Genomic DNA, 18,251 nt, shown 5'->3' on the forward strand with positions numbered 1-18,251 from the left:
TAACATATGGTGTCTGTTCTTATTGGATGTTTCCTTCACACTAAGCTTCAGGTTTCAAGGGACCTTGTAATCTTCACTATTATATCTCAGGACCAGCAGAGTCCCTGGCTCACAGAAAGGAATAGAGAAATGCATGTGTATCACCTGCATCCCTGCAGAAACAAAAGGCACACTTAAACTGGACAATTTCAGGCTTCACAGATGGGGCTCTTCACTAAGGTGTCAACAGAACACCTTAGGAAAAGGAACAAAAGTATCATATGGCACACCACAGGAGGTAGCAGCTGGGGGTACTTGCCACCTTTGGCTAAGGTAAGGAAGGAAATACTGGAGAATGGTGGAAAGGTGCTAGAATTTCGACAAAAAGCTGATTTGAGAAGAACCTCACAGAAGCTGTGGCCTGCAGCCAAGGGATGCTGCCAACCTACTTTGGGGGCCAACTCAGCAAGGAAAGTGGGAGGGAAATGCCCTGACCTCATTGTCATCTGGCCCTTCAATTTCCTGCATATCCCCTCACTGGACTAACTTGTGTGGGAGTCAAACAGCAAGGGAGCATAAGAGTGAAGTCTACAATCCACAAAGATCAGCCTCACAAGGCAAAAGTCAAGGTGGAGAAAGTTGGAAGCAGATGTGCAAGAGACACATGGAAGATCTCAGAGTGTGGGTTGTAAAAGTGAATGAACGAATATCAAGGAATGAGTGACTATCTTTTCTCTGATACATGTGAAAATAGTGTGTCACTCAAAACCATATCCATTTAACTACAAGTAATATGATATAAAACATTTGACGCATCTCTCACCCATGGCAAATAAGCCATAATTGAGCACCACTGCAATACATAGAGGCCAGCATGATCTTTCTGTTTTTGGTTTTGTTGTGGTGTTAGGAATCAAACTCAGGGTCTTGTGCATGCTAGGCAAGTGCTTGCTGTACCAACTGAGCTACACTCCAGTCCTGGTATGATCTTTTTAAAAGTGCTAATTTGATCAAATCAGTGTCCTGCTTAAAATCAGTGTCCTGGCAGTAGCTCTTCTTAGCTTAGGAGAGGAGGCTCAGAGCCAGGCACACTCAGTCAGGCTTTTTAGCCCGACGTACTCAGTCCAAAGTGATCTGGCCTCTCTCCTCAGCCTGGTCCAATTCTGTCCTAGGGTTCTGTGCACTTGCCAAGTGCTTTTGGAGAAAGGACCAGCCTTGTCCTTCAGGCACCATGCTTTGTTCCTGTTTTTTTTTTTTTCTTCCTAAAATTTTCTTGCACTAACTTTATTTCCATCTTACATACTCCTTCTCTTATATAAATCATGACTTGAATACATTGCCTCTGAATCTTTCTATGACACCCTATTCCTGTCTGCTTAATTGTCTTTGTCTATTTAAACCTTACTGCATTCCAAAGAGAGTTCTTACACAATTAACACCTACTTTATTCAGATTCCCATAACACTTTGATATGCCTGTATTTACACTGCCATCTCCTATTGTATTACTTAAATTTCTCTTACAAGATTGTCCTTTAGAGCAGGAACTATGGACTTATCTACTATATCTAGACCATTTCCAGGGTCAAGCCATAATTAATGGACAAAGGAGTAACAAAAAGAACCCTGAAGTACCTAATCATTCAGTGTTACCCCAACGTATTGGATTCCAAGGAGTAAAACAGAATTGATTTTTGTGATTGTTAAAAGCTGAGTGACAGTGATTCTTTTGATTTTTAGATATGTATCATCAAATCATTTTTTTAATGTTCACTCATTAGCTGAAAATAAAAGTAGTCTAAAAATGTTGGGACAGAGAAGAAAACAAAAAAGTAAGTAGAGGGTGTGGATTTTAATAGAGCATTCGGGCATACCTCCTCTCATGTATCGGAGCACTGCTGATCTTAGATCACTGTACACATATTATGACATCATCACCATAGTCATTATTAATTGGTAAGAGACACAGTTAACTAAATTCATTTTTTATTGTTGTTATTATTGTTGTGTGGCACTGGGGATTGAACCCAGGGCCTTGTGCATGTGAGACAAGCACTCTACCAACTGAGCTATATCTCCAGCCCACAGTTAACTAAATTCTGAAAATGTCTAATATTTGCAGTGAGAGTGGATCAGTATTAAATAAGACATTTTTTTTTAAAATACTTATCTTGGTTTTTTGTGGCTTTTTCTCTGTGATCTTGATGTTTCATAGTCCGGTTCACCCTTCAAAGACCAGGTAGATTCCTGAAATGGAAAGGGGTAATGAATCAAAGAAGAAATGCTTAGTGGGCCTGGAGAATATTTGGAGGACCAAAGTGGGATATTTTTCAAAGTCTGCAGCAGTTCAGGTCTCCTCTAGTATACTTCCTTATCACTATTTTCCATTTTTTACATTTCTTTTAAGATAAAATGTACATGCTTTGGAATATAAGTGAGCAATTGTATGAATTTTGAAAAATATATACACACAAGCAACAAACATTCTTATCAAGATATATTCTGTCAATCCATTTCCATCCTCCATTGGAAACACTGTCCCAATTTCCAATATTATAGATTAGTTTTGTCTGTTCTTGAACTTCATACAAATGGAAATGTACACTATATATTCATTTGTGTCTGACTTATGACTCAACAGCTATGAGATGAGATGGATCCATATTGTGTGTATCAGAAGTTTATTCCTTTAAATTGCTGAGTAATATTATAGTGCATAAACATGCCACAATTTGTTTATCCATTCTCCTATTTGATGACATTTAAGTTTTTACAGTTTTTGGTGAGTATGAGTAAAGCAGCTATAAACATTCATGCACAAGTCTTTTTGCATACATCTGTTTTCATTTTGCTTTGGTTAATCCCTAGGAATGAAATTGTTAGATAGGTACATGTTTAACTTTATAGGAACTCCCAAACATTTCCCTAAAATTTACATTCTCATCACCAATACAGGAGAGTTCCAGTTATATCACATTCTTGCCAACATTTAGTATTGCCTGTCTTTTTAATTTTAGCCATTATGTAGGTGTGAAGGAATACCTCACCAAGGTTTAATTTGTATTTCCTTGATGACTCATGATGTTGAACACTTTTTCATGTGCTTACCTGATTTTTATAATGTCTGATAAAGTCTTTTTTCATCTATTATTTTTAAATGAATGCTTATTATCAAATTGTAGGAATTCTTTACTGATGGTAGTTACAAGTCCCTTGCCTAACATATATGCATGCATGTGTGCCCACTCATACATGCATACATACATGCTATATTGAGGAAACTATTTTCTTAACCACATTTTCTTATGGGCAGGAGTCTTTATTTTTTTAATGAAGTTTAATTTATTATTTTTTTCTTTTATGATTAGTGATTTTTGGGCCCTCTTTAAAAAATTATTTTCTCCTATATTTTCTTCTAGCAAATTTATAGTTTTAATTTTCATGGTTGATATATGAGCCATCTCAAAATACTGTTTGCATATATTCATTTTTCACATGACTGTTCAGGTGACCCACCAACAATTTTTTTTTGAACCAGAGATTGAACCCAGGCACACATAACATCTGAGGCACATTCCCAGCCCCCTTTTTATTAATTTATTTACTTTATAATTTTGAGACAGGGTCTCACTAAGTTGCTTTAGGGCCTCACTAAGTTGATGAGGCTGGCTTTGAACTCTCAATCTTCCTGAAGCTTCTGGGATTATAGACATAAGACACCTGCCTGGCCCCACCACCAATTTTTGGAAAGACTTTCTTTTCTCTCATTGAGTTGTTCTGGCATCTTCCTCAACACTGATTGGTCACATGTATGTAAGGTTCTATTCTGGGCTCCCTATTCTGCTGCATTGACATGTTTGTCTATCATCATTACTACACTGTCTTAATCATTGTCACTTTAGAAAAAAAATTCAAATCAGTAGACAAGTAGAAATCCTTTATCTCCTTTTTTAAATGACGATTTTATTTCTTCTGGGTTCTTTTCTCATATAAATTTTAGCCAACTTGTTAGTTTCTAGAAAAAAAAAAGCCTTTTTCTCGCCAATAAAAACATATTTGATTGTGGTTTCACTGAATCTCTAGATCAGTTTGGGGAGAAATGGCATTCTAATAATATTAATATTCATTATAATAATATTAACACTGTTGATAAAAATATTGAATTTTTAAACCCAAGACTATATTATATCTCTTCACTCATTTAGTTTTCCTCAGCAACATTTTGTAACTTGCAATATTGTGAGTGGTCTTGCACATCTTTTGTTAAATTCATTCCTAAATATGTCAGTTTTACTGTTATTTTAGATACACTCTTAACATTGGATTTTCTAGTTTTATGCTTCTAGTATACAGAAATCCAGCTGATTTTTATGTTCTTTTTCTTAAAGGGCAATTTTGAATATGGACTTGGTCGTGAAAGTTTGACTTAGAAGAACCAGATGATGTTGAACACATGAGGAAAAACAAAACCGTTGGAGTTGCTAGGCATCTCTTTAGAATCAGCCTGGATTGGCCACATGGTTCTTAATGTTACAATTCCAAGACACAGGGAATGGAGGTCAGAGTCTTCTCTGACATCATTTTCAGGAGGCTCCTGTCCAAGATTGTGCTTCTGATAAACACTTAGGAAAAAAAGGAGGCTGTTATTTCATCAGTCACACATAGCTGTTCGTATGGGCAGCCGTCCAGTCCAGTGGGCTAGCCCTTTAACCAAAGATACCACTGTGGGGCTACATGTTTTTGTGACAGATTCCATTTTTAAGCATCAGAAAGCACACGGCATGCAGTCATTTCAAACTTTTCTAGTTCATGTCAGTGGACATAAAGTTTCTAGGAAGCCAATTTATGCAGCTATGCTTTTTAATTTTTTTTAATTGGCTAAATAAGGCTTGGATGACCAATGAACCACAATAAGGAGAAAATTCCAAAAAAAAAAAAAAAAAAGAAAGAAAACCCAAACAACTCTTTATGGAATATTTTTTTAATTCTGTGGTCATGGCATTGCTGATATCTTTACCTTGGGCAACTTAGGAACTCCCTTATGGAAGAAAAGTTTTTTATAGGTTATATATGCCTAAAAGATACTTGGGCTTTCAAATGCTTTGTTGTTTGTTTATTTGTTTCAAATATAAACCTCTGGGTGAGAAAGTAAAATTGTCTACTCTAAACAAGCTTGATTTTTTTTTTTTGGTCACATTCTTCTCTGAAATGTACTTACACAGGTACTTTTGACGCAAAGGAAGATCAAGTTAGGAGCAATCAGAGCTTTCTTGGGAGATACTGAACAGAAGCACTGAATAACCACTGAAAATTGTCATTTGCTGAAAATTCAGTCCTTGAGATTCTCATTCCTTCGACATAAGGACAACTTTTCTATTTAGGTAAACTCACATTATATCATCAAGTAAATTGTCCTTCGAAATACTAAAGACTCTAATTCTTCACATTATATTTGTATGATGTGATTCTTATGGTCATAAAATAACTACATGAACACACCACAGAGGATTTATTACAATCTTCTGTGAAGTAATACCCAGTGATTCACTTCTCATTCTCAGAGTTTGTATTGTTACTAGATACCTCAGTAAACACAGAATTGCAATAGGCCATCCATTTAGTCTGGTGATGTTTATTTAGCTTCTTTTAGTTTATCCTCTGGTGAAGCTTTTGATTCCTAAGAGACAGGGGACATAAATCCATCAGCAGGGATTTAGGCGAATCAGGTTTAATAGCCATAGAGTTGAAATTTTGCCATTATGCTTTCTAAATATGCATCCTAATTTGTCGATGCAGCATAGATTAGTTTGAGGATAATTTCAGACCCCTCTGTGGAGAGTTTTACATATGTAACATCTCTTTCAGGTCAGAAGTTAAGTGTTCAAAGTCCAAAAGGCCTCTGACCTCATAGGATAATAATACAACTTTATGGTCTAGGTTAAGAATCCCCCCAGTTATTATGACTGAAGAATGCACCTTGCACCTAAAGAAAACCTGCACTAAGAGTGAGAAATGTGGCTACTGTTCATATCCCAACAGCAGAGCTGTTTCAGGGAAGGCAGAAGATAAAAGGAAGAACAAGAAAACAAAAAAGCTTCCAACAGACAATTCACACATGTCACAAAATCCACCCTCCTGTGTCTGAAGTCACACATATGTCTCTGTATTTCTATATTTAGGCTTATTTTTGCAATATCTTTGATTGTAGAAACTATAGAGCTGTTTATTCAGATGGGCATTTGAAAATGACATGTTTTCATTTGCAATGCACATCATTTCGAATCATCCAGATAACACAAACCCTTACTTAGTCCAATAATTTATGTGATTTTGGAACTGTCAGATTAAAGCCTAATGTGATGACCAAATTTTCTTGTAAATGTAATTAGAAATACAAGGCACGAAGCAACCATACGGCAGCTCTGAGTTAAAACTATCTACACATCCTAAAACTTTTACTCCTTCTTATTTGAATCATCCATGTCTTATATTTAAATATGCATTTAATTGCCACCAACAATAAAACTATTTTCGTGTTGTGCTGGGCTCTCCTTAAAGATAATGTCACAAGCTTATGGCTTTTATCAAGGTTTTTTGAAGAATGTCACATGTTCACTACAGATGGAAGAAAGACACACAAGCATTTGCAAAATACAAGCATTTGCAAATATATATATATTGCGCTTGAATTTGTACTTTAGTGAAGGTAACATTAACTGACATAATGCACAGACTTCCTGTATCTCAGTGGCTTCTCATAAAGGGAATTTGTTGCTCTTGTGTAAGAAATCTAAACTGAGTGTTCATGTTGACTGAGATGGCCTTCTTCCATGTTGAGGTTCAGGGACCCTGAACCCTTCCACTTTGAGATTCCAATATTCTCAACTTACAATTGTTAAGGTCACATTCTCATTTACACCAACCTAGTGAATATGGAGAAAATATGGTGGATAGCAAGTGAGAGGCTTTTCTAAGCCTGGTTGTGAACTGGCATGCCTCACCTTTGCTCCCATTTCATTGGTTGGGATCAATCATATGGGCACATGGTAATGGGAAAAGTCGTCTAGATTTGTGCCCAGGAGAACGTTATTATTATTAAAGATAGCTATATTAATTTCTAGCTGTGTCAATTTAAATAACTGTAACTATTTAATGAAAAAAACTTAAATAGGAAAAAAACTGAGGATGAACATTTCTCTATTTGTGGTTGCTATGGTTTGAATCTGGATGGCTTGTTCCCCAATTTAGAAATGTTCAGAGGTGGACTTTTAAGAAGTGATTGGATCATGAGGGCTATAACCTTGTCAGTGGATTAATTCACTGATGGATTCATAATTTGATGGCATCCTTGGGAGGTGGTGGAAATTTTAGAAGATGGGACCTAGCTGAAGGGAATGAGTCCTTGGAGGTATGCCCTTGGGGACTATATCTTGTCCTTGGTCTCTTCTGCTGTTTCTCTGTTTCTTTCTCTCCTTTCCAGCTGGGATGAGGTTAGCAGCTTTGCTTTGCCATGCCTTTCCTCCATGATGTTTCTATTTCTGCACACACCTAAAAGCAATGGAGCCAGCTGATTATGGAATCTCTGAAACCATGAGTAAAAATAAATATTTTCTTCTTTATGTTGTTTATCTCAGGCATTTTGTTACAGTGTGGAAAGCTGACTAACACAGTAGTCATACCCAAATTTCATAGCTAAGCTTATTTAGTTGTGTTTTCTGACTCTTAGAAGGAATGCTCCTTAAAGTGATGATAGAAAAAGCAATGGATCTAGATTCATGAAATCTGAATTATTTATCCCTTTCTATTAATCTCTTGAGAGACCTTGGGGAAGTCACTTCCTGGGCTTCATTTTTTTTCTCATCCACAAAATTAGATATTAAATTAGGTAATTGCTAGTTTTCCATCCAAGTAACATTCTGTGACTCATTAACTTTGTTTGTCCCTCTATTTTATGATATGCATATATATGCATATTATATGTACCCATATATGTATACATATATGAATGATAAATAAAAATTTAGAACGTTACTTTTACTCTATAATTGCTAATTTTTTTCTTTAAACTTGTAGTCCTTTGTGTTTGATCAATGTTTTCTCCCTTTACAGCCTCCTATAATATCTACGAATGTAAATATTTACTCTGTTTCCAAAGTTTCTCACTGCCTATTTTTTGTGGAAAAAAAAAGTTAACAAGAACACTACTTTTGCCAATATCTACTCATTGAATCATTATATTCTTAGGTTTGCAGGATAAACGGTCCATCATCAGTGAGGACAGGGAGTGAAGAATTGAACTTGGATCTTTTCGATTCCCAGCTGTCAAATTGCCTTTAGACAATCAACCCAATGTTGTTTAACATTAAAATGTTTCCCAAAGGTCCTGGCCTTCTATCCACAAACTTGATAGAAGAGATTTTCACAGATTTCCCCTCTTCCTTAATTTCTTATTTCCCTCTATCTCCATGGGAATAAATATGCATGTGTATATATGTTTTTAAAATAGCCCACTTGCATTCCAATTTTCATTTCCCTCGAGCATATTTTTTTTCAGTCCCAATATTCATTCCCAATATTCTCAACAGGGAAATGTTGAGATTTTCTTTTGTCAACTTAATTTCTCTGGACCTTCTTTATCCAGCCTAAGTCTTTCCAAGAGTCTACATTCCCATGTTAATAAATTTACATAAAAGAAGATCTGGAAAATTTCTCCTGGAGTATGAGAAGATGATGTGCTATTGTGCTTCATCTTGAGCAGAGTAAAAAATCTTCACTTATTAACCTCAGCATTTTTGTTTTTTCAAGTGGGGAAAAAACAAAAACAAGAGCACACAAAGATTTAAGGGTCTTTTTCTTTAAATAGGCTAAGTAGTATAATAAGAGTCTGGAGGCCCCATCCTTCATGATTCTCCAAGAGTAGATATTTCTTTAATTCCCATTGGGCTCAGGGGAAAGTAGATCTGGCCAAATACCCAGTTCCATGTTACCTGTTTTCATCTGAGGATTTGACAACATTTTGACAATACAGACTCATTACCATCACACTTAAAAGGAATAATATTGTCCTCATTTGCTGATAGGAAAACTGGGGCACTGAGAATGTAAATGACAAATTCAGAGCATGCGTTGCAGCAAGGGATTGTCCCAGGGCTTTGGAGAGCCAGGCTCCTGCCTCAGTGACTACATGAGATCCCTCTGAGGCTGTGGACAGCACAGGTTTTATTTTAATTTATTTTAATTTCAAGGTACAGAGAGACTGCTGAAGAGACAGACGGATGAAAAAAAAATTTTAATAAGAAGTCTCACTTAGAGGGTTGAATCATGCATATTGTTGGAACTTGGAAATATCTCTCGCCTGGAACAATCCAAGATGCTGAAAAGCTTTGAAACTATTAACAAACAACAAAATAGGAAATGAAAAATATTCATAGGGGTTTTTAAAAATAGAAATATCTTGGTCTAAATGATAAATTTGAAAATGAAACCATCCCAGGCTCTTTTAAATACACGTCTTCATTACTGATTCTTGCCAAAGAAAACATATTTGGATGCTTTCAACTAGACACATTCTCTGTGCATCTATCTCTCCATCAGTATATTCCCAGTGTGATCTTTGTCATTTGATACTTTCATTTGGACAAGATAGGCTTGTATATTAAACAAAAACCAAAATATGCCAAATGTGATGAACTGTTTCGGTTTTGAAAACATCAGCTTAGGTAAGCTTTTCAACAATAAGACATTAATAATCTTCTGTGCATGATATGAGGCAACTTTTAATGATTGATTAATAGCTCTCTGATGCAAACAGTGATAACAATAAATGTACATGTTCGTTGTTGTGTAAGAAGATAGAGAGATCGTGATCCAAATAAAAATTACCCTATAATTAATAAACAAGCACATGCAAAAGTTAAATATGATCCTAGTCCTTTAATCCAGTGAAAGTATAAAGTTTCTTAATTATTTTTAATTTTTTCTGAGAGAGAAATCACTCATGAGAGAAGAAAGACAAAAGGGTGGCTTTGTCAGGAAAGGATATACTTTTAAAAACTTGTTCAATAAAACCATGCAAATAAGAGAATTACATGACAGACTGAAAAAAAAATTATTTTGGCCAAAAGAAAATTGGGCAATATACCCAGAAGAAATGTTATATCTTGCTTCTCTGATCTGTCTTCTCATTCAAAGGTCTATGTTGATTGAGAAGTTCTGAGTTAGTCTCCTGAAAGGCTATTCGTGCTCTTTTATTGTAAGAACAGTTAAAGGCAGTAATAGTTTCAGCCTGGGTGACCATGAGAAACATGGGGTTCTGAGGGCCATTCAAATATTGGGGGCCAGTTAGACTTTAAGAATGTTTATGGGATTTTTTTTTTCAAATCCACTGAGAAGGAAGAGAATACAAAACACAGCTGTTGGAATGATGTATAGAACTGTAAGCCTTTTAGCAATTGTGTCATTGCCAAATTTTATTTTCTCTTTGATTTACTCGGCAAAGTTCTACACAGTTCAGAGAAACTTAATATGTAACAATGATAAAAATGATGGGAAGTTCATGTGGACAATGAGCTGTACTACAGTTTTTATAAAGCGGTGGTTCTCAAAGTGTGGTCCCTGGACCAACAGTATGAGGGTGGGAGAACTTATCAGGAATGCCAATTCCTTGGGCTCTACCCCAGAGCTAGTGAATCAGCAATTTTCATTTTTACAAACCCTCTGGGTAGTTCTGACCCTCTTTAAAATTTGAAAACCACTGCTGCAAGAACCAGGCAGGACTTATGTGGTAAACTGATCTACAGGAGTGCTCAGCTAAATGGGATCTTCTTCAGTGAGCATGTCTTGGATCTGGGTGAAGGTTCTACGTTCGCGAACACCGGCAGGGTCTATGGATCAGGTAGAGTTCTAAACGGTCTTCAACTCAAATACAAGTTTGCATTGAGTCTTCCATCTTGAAAGTTCTCAATGAACCCTCTGGGATTGAGTGGTGGTGGGCCAGAAGCAGCCCTAGTCAACTTCCCAGAGTGTCCTATGGGAAGACAACAACAGCGTCCCTGTCAACTTTTTCTTGTTAAGGAGTCTCCTCTGTGTTGGGCATCAGTCTGTGGAAGGATGGCCTGGTGATGCCTCAGAAAGGGGATGGCATGGCCAGGTCACTGGGGGGGATCAGGGAGAGAATTTACCGGTGGTGTGACCATTTGGTACCTAGGTGCTTTGTTACAGTCCTAACTAAAGAGGAAGAAAATAGGCACTGTTTTTTAAAATGTAGTGAAGGGACAAGGGGATGAGAAAGGGAAAGGGATGAACAGGTACTGGGGTCTCTACCAGAACATGATATATTCCATGCTTTTATTATTATATCAAACAGATCCGACTGTCATGTATAACTAAAATAAATAAATAAATAAACAAATAAATAAAATTTTAAAAATCTGGGATGCCATTAACATTGACATTTCAACCCCATAGGTCTCTCTGGACTAGAGTCTGAGTATGGCTTGGATGGTCTTCACATTTGTTTGGCAGGTTATGGGTTTTTTTTTTTTATTATCATAGCACTAATTACCTGGTATGACAAACATCTGCGTATTCATCCTTTTTCTCTCCTGGATTACAGAGCATAGGGCTGGCTTTTCCTTTCCCTCCCTTTTATCTTTTATTGTCCTAGCATTTAGAGTGTCTGAGACAGGTAAATAAGTAGTTTGAATGAACGAATGCATGAATAAAAATTGCAAACTGACCAACTCTGGCTGCTAAGAGCTGGTAGGCAAAGTTCGGATAAGAGATGCCTCTGGTTCCACACAAGACAGGCTGGCTCTAGGCTCTACATAAAAACATAAAGAAGCTGGGTGTGGTGGCTCAGGCCTATAATCCCAGCGGCTCAGGAGGTTGAGACAGGAGGATCTAGAGTTCAAAGCCAGCCTCAGCAACGGTGAGGTGTTAAGCAACTCAGTGAGACCCTGTCTCTAAATTAAAAATACAAAATGGGGCTGGGGATGTGCCTCAGTGGAAAGTGCCCCTGAGTTCAATCCCCAGTACATCCGATATATATATCTCGCAGGGTCTCTGGGAGTCAGATGCTAGTCACAGAAACCAGAAGAGAATTCCATAAGAGCCAGGACTAGAAATGTCATCTTGTTTGAGATGTAAGGACATTTGATAAAGATGGGGCTCAGTTGAGATGGAACATGAGACTTGGTGAGAGACAGCCAAGTGGTGGGCAGAAGAGCACACCTCTCTTTTCCTTAGGTGCCTTAAAAAGTTTAGGGGTAGCTGGCTTTGGATAAGGAATAGGGTGGTGGTATCACCAAGAAACTTGGGGAGAACCATCCTTGGACCAGGGACAGGCTAGGCTCTGGGGACAGTCAGATGGAATCTAAAACAGAGAGAGTCTCTGCAAGGGCATTTTAGTTGTAGCTGTGTACTATGGACCTGTTAGTCCTTTACACGTCTGATACTGGTTGTCTTGGGAATCATCCTGTTTGAGATTATATTTTGGTGTTTTATAAACAGACCTAAGAGAGAAGTATTCATCAACTTTGAGTAAGAGTGACTCAAATTATTGGGTATTTTTTAAAGAGCAGTTAAATCATGTGCTAAGGTCATGTGTGACCAAGAATGTTGGAGTGGGTGTCTGTTTGATCATCTCTCAGAGTCCCTCAATGCCCCAGGTGACTAAGCCAGAGAAAACACAACACTAAAGCAAGGTACTTTTGAAGACGGGAAACCTGTCTTTATCATTAGCTTGAGAAAGCATTGAGTCTGACAACTGAGAGGGCTGGTACCCACTGACTAAGTATATTTTAAAGACAAAGACCTCACTGATTCTGAAGAGTTTTTTTCCTAGTGTTGCAGCCTGGAGGCAGAAGGAGGGTGTACTCCACCCGTGAGTCTAGACACTTTCTCAAGATCTCTTGGATCACTCCATGATTCATTCTATGGCTTCTCATTCTTTGCCTCCTTCCTGGCTGACTTGCCTTCATTTCTGGCACTTTTTCTTCCCTCTTTCCTTCTCAATATTGGGTATGTCTCTGACCTTCAGGGTTTTTTTTTTTTTTTCCTCATTGCCTGCTTCAGAAAGGGTCCCCAGGCTTCTTTTTGGAAGCTGTTTTGGAGAATATGACAACTGGACTGGTTGTGCCCCTATGCCAGCCAGCACTGATGGAGCTCATGACACACACTTCAAAGGGTTTGCTCAGCTTAGGGCTGGAGGGCAACACTGGCTTTGGCTTTGGCAGGTGCAGCCCAAATTGGGCTGGCAACACAGGAGGCAACCTGCACTAACCAGCTAGGGAGTGGCCAGGGTCACACCCCAAGCAGCAGCCTCCCCAGAAAGGGACTCCTACCAACTCAAACATTCAAATCTGGGTCCAGTCTGCAGAGGCAAACAGGCTGCTTCCATTGTCTGCAAGCACAGTTGAGCAACAGGAATAAAGTGAGGCCCTGGGTAACAGGGGATGCTGGTTTTCAGAGTTAGTTCATTTTCCACTGGTGTTCCTGGGCCCCTGCTGGGTACTCTCCACTCTCAAGAATCCAAGATGGTCCTTTTCTTGGATGTAGATGAGGTCCACATCCCTCCCCATCACTTTGACTTTTCTTCTTGGAAAGCACTTTGTGTTCCAACCAATTCCAGTGGTTACTCCTCTCTTTCCCACCCTCACCAGCCCCTGTCCTCTTTCTGTAGTGCCTGACTTTTCGGTTGAATTACTTTAAGTGTCAGGGTTCTGAATATCTCGTCTTTTTATTCCCTAGAGTATCTGGAAACTTGGATGCTGAAAGTGCTCAGTATGTGTGCTTGTTAAATTTGAGATTATTGACATTACATTGCTGTCCTAACCCCAGCTTTCATCTCCTCCATTTTTTCTCTCTGAGATACACACAACAAAGATAACTGGCCATACCCTCAGAACCCTGTGGCCCTCATCTTCCATAAATACTACCTGGGAGTCTTTGAGTAAGTGGCCTAACCTCTCTGAATCTGTTTTCTGACTGCAGCATGAGAAATTCTAGCAATTTTCTGTTCTATAGTTTCATACTATTGTTAGGATTAAATGAGAAAATGTGGGTGAAAGCATCTTAAGAATTCAAAAGTGTTATATGTTTAGAGTACTTCTCACAGTAAAGTCAGTTTGAGTCAGCGACTGAAGATAAATTAATGCTTTTCTCAGGAAACTTGCCTGTTTGCATTATGAGAGAGGACATTCTGTTCCGTGAGGAATTACTACTGCCTATTATTTGTCTAGTAATTTCATAGACATCATGGAGATTTAGAAAGAGGTATAAGAATTGGCTGATCTCTGAGAAATTGTGATATGATTGGAAGAAATGCCACTAAACTCATGGGCTCCCAACATGGGGTTTAAAAGATGACTCCAAAATTTTGGAACTAGATTTCTCAGAAGAGTAAAATTAAAAAAGGAAAATGAGTTGAGAGATCAACATTGAGCTATCACTTCTTTGAGCTGTCACTTTACTTTTCTATGTAGTAGTTTTAAAAGTATATGTGGAAGTTGTAAATAATAGCATAGAAAATTATAACACCAATAAAATTCCATGACTCATTTAAGTGTTATGAAAAATACAAGATGCTGCTGTGATTTTTCTCACTTTACTTTGTGTCCCTCTGTACTTCAATGAGGAATAAGAACTGGGCGTCACTGCTTGAGTACGGCCCCTGAGCTCTTATACTATTTATTTTTCATTGAGTGGACATGAAACTTTGCATAAGGCTCTGAACCTCTCTGGGTTCCCTTTCCTCTTTTGTAAAATAGGAGTTGGACTAGACTCAATGCATCCCAATACAGCAGACGTTAGTTATGTATGATCATTTAAATTAAAATTAATTAAAATTTAAATTTTAATTCCTAAGCTCCAAATGCCTACTAGCTACAAGTGACTAAGAGCAACCATATTGGACAGCACAAATTTAGACCATATCTAGTGCTGCAGAAAGTTCAATGGATAACTGAACTAGATAATTTTAAAATTATTTTTAGTGTGAATTGTTGTGGTTACATACAGGACTTGCATAGGTTCTGAGTCACAGTGTGGCCCAACTTCATAGCCGAACTATTAAACGGCCCTCCAGCTGTCTCTTAAATCATAATGCTGATGATACTGATGATTCTTAGCTAACTCTGACAAATGACATGAATACCAGTTGTTGGCACCAACATACTGATTTTATTTGAATGTCGTTTGGTTAAACCAAAGTCTCATATTCAAGCTTCTGTATCTATCTGTAAGGTTGGTCTCCATACAAATATCCACTTTTTCTAACGCATATCAGGTATTTCTTTCTTTCTTTCTTTTTTTTTTTTTTTCCTTTTGGTCTGAGATTAATCTCCCTTAACATTTTCACAATCTTATGGGAAAAACTAATCTAAATGATAAGTAGTTTCTTTTTTCTTCTTCAATCTACCATAAAATTGCCAATGTGTTTTTTAAACCACTATTTTTATAGAACTTGAGTAAACACTGCTTTGGACTCCATCTGTTGAATCGGTCCCACTCTAACAAGTATTGTCGTGAGATGTGCCATTGTCGTTGATGGGGATGGGGTATGAACTGAGATGGCTTGGCAACAAGCAGGGCCACATAAATGAAGCCATTGTCCTTGCTGCTAAAGAAAAGCACCAATGTCATTTCACCTCCATGCCAAGTCAGAGGTGGGGAAATGACCCAGAACTCTATTTCTGAAGAGCAAAATCATGAAAAAATATGTAAGTGATTCAAATTTCCTAGATAAAAAAGTAGTAAGTAATTGAAAAGGGGAAATTTGAGAGAGAGAGAGAAAGAGAGAGAGAGAGAGAGAAAGAGAGAGAGAGAGAGAGAGAGAGAGAGAGAGCGAGCGCCCTAAAAATGACTCCACAAACTACCACCAAGATAAGGAGAACTTCTATATATCAGAGCATATCTGTTCAGCATCCTGAGAAAGCAGGGCTTACAGAGCCCAACACTATTCTCTTTTGCACCTTGAAGTAAATATAATAAAACAAGAGCAATCTGCATCCACTGGCCAGCAGAATTGGCAGGAACATTCAGTGAAGTCCAATGACATAATCCATCCCAGCTTCACAAACTCTCAAACTCTGACCTCCAAACCTGCTCAGGGACTCTGCTTCTTGTCAGTTTCAGGTTGCTGCCCTGATTACCATGTTGCCCACGTGCTATGCTGAAAGCAGAGAAACTCTGCCCCTGGAGTGGGCTTGTGTCAACATTTTTATTGCAAATTCCCATTTTCTGATCATTAAAAAGCTTTCGGCACAGAAGTAACTTTGTAAAAGTTCAAACTTTGAAAGGATTCATTTAATGGCTTAAAAATAACACTTGGGCCACACCCATAATTTAAAATGTTCTAGCTGGCTTTGTGGCCTGGGTTTTTTCAAAATGCATAAACTTAAAATATGAAGGGACTCAGGACTTGGAGCAGTTCCAAGGGTTGGTTTTTAGTGTTTGGTGAACTGGAATGAAGCTCTTTACTGGTAAGCTTTACTTGCAGAAGTGAAATTGTAGGATCAATTTAGTTGGAATGTTGTCTAACTTCAGCTGGAAATTCTCAATAACTTCCTTACAGGGTTATGAGGGAAGAGGGTTTGGCCTAGGATGGGCTACATAATTTCAGAGGCCCTGTGCAAAGTGAATATGCAGGTTCTCTTGTTCAAAAATTACTAGGCATTTCTAAATGGTGACAGCAGAAGACTGAAACAAATGTAAGCCCACGTAATATGGGGCCCATCAAGAGGCTAGCTCGAGCTGGACTGTCCCCCAACCCCCTCCACCACCATTTTAGAATTCTCAAGGCATCCTAAGGATTTAGCTGTTTCGAAAGCACTATTAATGAGCATCATAGACTCAAGTGTATTTATACCTAAGTGCTATTATTTTAGCAGGTTCTGTCTTAATTCTTTCAGAAAATACTAATATCCCCAAATTTCTTTCCAAATGTGGCTTAATAACAAAACATTTAAGATAGTTCTTTAAAGCATATGAAAAGTTTTCACATCTATTTTTAAATGAGTTTGTCAAAATAATCCCATAACATCATTAGGCCAAAAGAAACCCATTTTTCAGATTAGGGCATTGAGGCTCTACTTTAAGGGTAAGTGATTTTTATAAAGCACTATAAATAGATATGTATTGGTAGAACTAGGATCAGAAATTCAGCCTCTTGACACTTAATCCTGTTTTAAGTGAAAGAATGCCAGATAACACAAAGCTTAAATACCAAGTGGAAGGAAACCTTGGACCAAGAAATAAAGGAAATATTGTGCCCCATCATGCTGGGATTGGATTGAACTAACAGTCCCTGCAAAGAGTCGAAAAAGCATATTTTTCTGAAGTGTGTGCTGCTTCAAGAGACCAGTGCTATAGTTGGGCTGAATTCCTGTGATATAAGCTTGTACTATAATTGGGCTTGTTTATGGCTTGGTAAACAAGAGGTGGAAGAGGCTAGCCACAGACTACTATTGAATACAAAGAAAAACTTCAGGAAAGACAAGATGATAGAGACTCTTATTTGTTTATTGAGATTTGGTGGATCCTGCATTTCCCAGTGTATTCCATGGATTGTTGATAATGTGCTACTTAAAAAAAAAAAAAAAAGCAGCAGCTCTTTTTGGTCAATTAAGTTTGAAAAAACAATGACTTTGACAAAGTTAAACAGCTTCCTAACTGCAGGTCATCTCAAACCTTTAATGAGCCTCTGTGATTCGTGACTCCCCAAAGAGGAGTACAGCTTTTCCAAGCTCATTTGGCTAGAGAGCATCTTACCTTTCTCTTGTTTGTTTGGTCCAAGGAATCTCCATGGGCTAGTGCTCAGCAGAACACACTGAGTGAAATGATACCTTGGATTAAAGAAGCAACACTGTTGATTATAGTCCTGTAATGGGATGCATTGGGACTCTCAAAAGATGCGTCTTTCAGGAACTTTAGAAGGTGACTTGACTTGGAAAGAGGACTTGAATGTCGATGTCATTAAGGTAAGGATCTCAGGATTAGATCATTCTGGATTTGAAACACTGAGGGTGAGATTAAATTCAATGACTGGTGTCCTTAGAGGAGAAAGAAGATTTGAGACCCAAAAACTCATGGACAAAAAGGCCATGTGAAGATGGGAACAGAGATGGCAGACACGTTACCACAAGCCAAAGAATGCCAAAAGGCGAAAGAAACTGGGAAAGGAAAGGTAAGACACTCCACCAGACCCTCCCTGGACTTCTAGTCTCCAGAATACCATTCTTTAATTTAAAGCATTATTCAGGCCTTGAACTTTTA

Source organism: Ictidomys tridecemlineatus, chromosome 11, assembly GCF_052094955.1.
Source record: "Ictidomys tridecemlineatus isolate mIctTri1 chromosome 11, mIctTri1.hap1, whole genome shotgun sequence".
Classification (NCBI taxonomy): Eukaryota; Metazoa; Chordata; class Mammalia; order Rodentia; family Sciuridae; genus Ictidomys; species Ictidomys tridecemlineatus.